A 5,450-nucleotide genomic window follows, 5' to 3' on the forward strand; every position below is an offset into this window, starting at 1 on the left:
TACCATAAGCACTTGATACCTTACCATAAATGTTTAGGAACTTATCATAAATGCTTAAAGCCCACCAATCAAAACCTGTCCCACCAGCATTTCTATGTGCCAGCCTATTCTCCCTAACCTCTTAAATTTCACCCCAAATCCTGAACCAGGGAGACAGATCTGAGGACACATGCCCCCTGTCTCCTTGTGGATCTATCTCACAAATAAAGCTACATTTCTTTTCCCAAAAGCTGATGCCATAATAATTGAATTTTTTTTAACGCACATTGGGCAAGAGAACCCCAATTTTTTGTGGCAACAGTTTTGCTGACCATAAGGAGACTAGGTCTTGTGATGGCCCACTTAAGGCTCTGGGACCCCTGGTGGTGTGCAGGGTATTCTCATCAGCCCTAAGCAGCCACCTAGAGAATTTTGTCTATAGGCTCTGCTGATCAGATTCTGTTTCCTGCTGTGGTGCTCTAGGCCCCAAGATGTTTTTTTTTTTTCTTTTGGTAGAAGAAACATTTTCTGGATCAAGACACCTCTGGGCTCTGGGTGAGTAACTTTAAGAAAGCAACTGTCCTTTACCTTGTTTCTCTCATTTTATTTCCTGGAAATATAAGTTTAGCTTGTATTCTTGGGAATCCTGGTGGGCTGAGTCCTGAACCTTGGGCCTGAAGCTCCCGAGGTAATTAGAGGCAGGATAACAGGGTCACTAGTGAGGTTGCTTTTGGATCTGGACAAATCCTGGCACTGGTTCTGAGCCACTCCTGGCAAACTGGCTAGTGTTCTGGTCTATGCTATTTGATGCATTGTGCTGTATGTTAATGTTTGTCTATGACTAACTCTGTTATTTGTTAGAATTGGCTGCCTGGGGACTGAGTTCCTGGTGACCATAACGGACTCCCTTTTTTGATTAATCTTATGAGGGTCTTCTGATTCCAAAGAGAAGAGGCACTGTTCCCTCTGGGACTTCTGGACATCTCCAGGTGACGGGGAATTTCCTGGAGGCATCGGGGCATCTGCCCATGATGTGCAATGGCCGCATAGGGACCCCCATCTGAAGAACATATCTTATTGTGCCCTCATTGTTTGCGGTGAGGCAGTCAGCACTGGCAGCTCATCCAGGGCTCAATCACCCAAACTTTGTGGATGCCAGAACTAATAAGGGAAAAAGTCGATCCCTTGGCTATTCTCGGGGAAGCTGTTCCCATAAGCACACAATCAGACCTTAAACACATTTCTCTAGAAAGACCTTGTTTGTTGTGGCCACCTTGATAAAAGCCTCCACAAAATGGGAAAGAAAAATGGTATACCAGAATGTAGCCCACTAGGATATAGTCTTTAAAATTGGGCAATGTTCAGTTATAAGCCCATGAAGAAAAAGAAAATGACTTTCTTTTGTAATACAAGCTGGCCCCAAAATTCATTGGTGTCAGAAGAGGTGTGGTCCCTGGATTATAATAAGATCTTGCAATTAGGCCTATTCTGTAAAAAAGAAAAGAAATGGGACAAGATCCCTTATGTGCAGTGTTTTATGATTTTATATCAGAATAAGAATTTGGAAAAAAGATCTGAGATCATGATTCAGAGGGAGGATCCACAGAAAAAACCTTTTCTCCCAGGATCAAAGTCTGATGATGACCTTGTCTTTCCCCATCTGCTGTCCCTTACAGTGTCTCTACCTTATGCCAGAGGCACAGTTGGAGATGACCAGGAAGGGTATAATGACCCCCTGAAGCTGCTGGCTTGGCTTTATACTCCCTTTTACTTAATAGTCTGACAAGAATTGTCTCCCCTCCTCATATCCATCAGGGTACTCAATTTGGCATGGGGAATGCTCCACCCCAAGCGAGGCAATTCCCATTAAGATGAGTCCCTGCAGGTCTCAATGACCAAGGCCAACCGAGAGGATTTTTGTATGTGCATACTCCCTTTGCAACTTTGGATTTACACAACTGGAAAAACAGCATGCCTACTTATCGGGATGGACCCCAAAAGATGGAAAGTTTATTTATATCCATCTTTACTACTCAGACCCCAACTGGGCCAAGATTCAGGCCCCATGAACACCCTCCTCACCCCAGAGAAGTGTAGGATTGTACTGGACAAGCTCATCAGGAGGCGAAGAGACTCCACGTGTTACAACCTAACCTCTTGGCTACAGTCAAGAGACTTCATGTGTAACAATCTAACCTAAAGTAACACATGGACTCCATGTGTTACTCCAATCAGTGCTCCAGTAGTGGAGGCCCTACCTGAGGTTGATCCAGGCTGGGACCTCAATGACCCCAGAGGCTGCAAAATATAAAACTGTTATGAAGTGTGTTTAATAATTGGAATGCAGAGGGGGGCCCTCAAACTCAAGAGCCTAAGTCAGGAGGTACAACAATGGCCAAAAGAAAATCCATTATCTTGCTAGAGAGAGTCTTTCAAGCCTACAGAAAATATACTGACATTGACCCAGAGCATCTGGATAACATGAGGCTCATCAATATGACCTTTATCAGCCAGTGTCCCTGATAAAAGGAAACAGCTGAAAAAATTGTAAAGGAGTTTAAAGATGCCTGTCTCATAGCTTGTTAATATTGTGTTTAAGGTGTTTAGCAGTTGCAACCAGGAAAAAGAGAACCAAAAACAATGGGAGATGCAAAAGCAAGCCGCTCTACTTGCTGCAGCCCTCAGTCACAATCCACCAAGACCAGTGAGAAAAGACTGTCAGCTATAGGTAAGGCACCTGGGGATCCCACCTACTATTCACAAGGGAAATTCAGCCCTGGGATCAAAACAATGTGCTTATTGTAAGCAAGAAGGCCATTGGAAAAAAGAATGTCCCAACTATTCTCAGAAGTTGAGAGAGGAAACCAATGTGCCTAACCACAAGATGCCTCAATTTGCTGACATCAGCCAAGAATGATGAGGCGAAGGGTCTCCTCTAGACTTCACCAGCTCCATCAACATTTCCAACAAGGAACCCCAGATAGGAATAGCAGTGGGAAACAAACTTATAGCCTTCCTAATTGACATAAGAGCTACTTATTCTATACTAAACAACAGGCAGGGCTCCGTCTCCCCAACATCCATTACTGGTGTCTCTGGGAAGTCTCTCATAAGCTTTCCTACAACTGCTTGAGTGTCACACAGGGAAAACATATGTAAAGCACAGCTTTCTATATATGCCTGAGTGCCTTATTCCATTATTGGGAAGAGATCTACTAACAAAATTAAATGCTCGAGTGACCCTTTCACCAGAAAAAAAGTAGACATTAAAGTCCACCCAGATCAATCCTGTGCCTTCCAAGCAGTGCTGTTACAATTGGGAGAAGAGCTTCAATGAGAAATCGCTGAAGACATTCTGCAAAAGGTAAGAGCCGATGTTTGGACTGGCTAGAGGCCAGGAAGAACCAAGAAGCCTGATCCAATAGTAGTTAAATTCTGCCCAGATGCCAAGACTCCAAATTTGAAGCAAATATCCTTTAAAGAGATGTGCAAAAGAGGGTATAAAGCCTCTGATAGTCATGTTTATTAAATGCCAATTAATCTGACCTTGTCAATCTCTGTGTAACACTCCCATCCCACCAGTACAAGAACTTGGGATCAGAGACTATTGTTTTGTACAGTATTTGAGAGCCATTAACCAAATTGAAGAGGATATACATCTGATGGTACCAAATCCTTATACTTTGCTTAAGACTTTATCTAGAGTTTACAGTTGTGGATTTAAAGAGCGCCTGTTACTACATATTCCAAAGTTCTGAGTCCCAGGAACTGTTTTCCTTTGAATGGGATGATCCAGAGACTAATGTAACACAACAGTATTGTTAGATGGTTCTCCTTCGAGGATTTAAAAATGCCCCCACAATCTTTGGGGAAGGACTTAAAGGATCTCCAGTTAAGTGAGAGAGTCTTAATCCAATATGTGGATGACAAACTGATTGCTAGTAAAACTAAGGAAGCTTCAGACCAAGATATAATCCTTACTTTAAATTTTCTGGCGGAAGAGGGATATAAAGTCTGTAAGAGCAAAGAACAAATTTCTCAACTGACTGTAAAATACATAGTGTTTGAGTTAACAAAAGGACAAAGGAATGTATTCCCTAATCAAAAGGAGGCATTATTTAGGGTTGTGGTACCCACCACCAGAAGACAATTGCAAGGATTTTTAGGAATGGCTGGGTTTTGTCTTACTTGAATTCCTAAATTTGGATTCATGGCCCAGCCTCTATATGAGGCTCTTAGAGGAAATGACAATGAACCATTAAACTGGACATCAGAATGCCAACTGGAAACAGAATGCTTGGACAGCATTCCATACCATGAAGGAAAAATCTTTTAACAGCCCCAGCACTTGGTCTCCCAGACATTAGAAAGCCGTTTGACTATTTTGTGCATGAATGACAGGGTGTAAGCCTTGGAGTGCTAACTCAGAATTTAGGTGCTACCAGAAGGCTGCTTACTTACTTTTGCAAACAATTGGACATGGTAACCCAAGCGTGGCCAGTTTGTCTCTAGGCTGTAGCTGTGACCTGTGACCTTTTACAAGAGGATGAAAAATTTACCCTGGGCCAGCCAATTACTGTGCCCACTCCACAGTGTGTGCTACCTCTACTTGAACAAAAGAGTGGATATTGGCTTACTTCAGGGATACTGGGCAAATATCAGGCCATGCTACTGGACAAACTTAACATAAAATTAAAGCTGACATTCACCCTAAATCCAGCCAGTTTGATTTTCACTACAACAAGAGAACCTGTCCATGATTGTATACAAATAATTGAAGAAGTTTATTCTAGCAGACCCAACCTGACTGACCAGCCTTTGGAGAATCCAGATATGGAAATGTTTACTGATAGGAGCAGATTCATGGACTATGGACCTTGAAAGGCTAAGTATGCAGTAGTAACTCATCAGGAAGTCCTAGAAGCAGAAGCACTCCCTCCAGGTTTATCTGCCCAGAAGGCAGAACTCACAGGCCTCATGAGAGCCCTGCATCTTGGAGCTAAGAGAAAGGTAACGATTTATACTGATTCTAAGTATGCCTTCTCTGTTATCCATGCACATGTGGCCATATGGAAGGAGAAGTCTACTAACATCAGGAAGGAAAGAGATTAAACATGTGGAAGAGATACTGACCTTATTAGATTCTGTTATGATGCCAGAAAAGGAGGCCATAGTACATTGCCTGGGCCACCAAAAGACCGATAGCTATATAGCTAAAGGAAATAATTTGACTGATCAGGCTGTAAAACAGGCAGCCAGAACCAAAAACTGAAATCCTAAGGCCTTAGCACTTATCCTGAATGTGGATCTGTCCCTGTTTAAGCCCTAGTATTCAGAAGCAGATTTAAACAGAACAGATGAATGGGGATTTCATACTTACTCTGAAGGCTCAGATGGTAATCAGTACCAAACAACTAAAGAAGGCTGGATTTATAATGAACAGGGACTAGTGCTTTTATCTGAGCACTTAA

The sequence above is a fragment of the Equus caballus genome, chromosome X (assembly GCF_041296265.1).
Source record: "Equus caballus isolate H_3958 breed thoroughbred chromosome X, TB-T2T, whole genome shotgun sequence".
NCBI classification, from domain to species: Eukaryota; Metazoa; Chordata; class Mammalia; order Perissodactyla; family Equidae; genus Equus; species Equus caballus.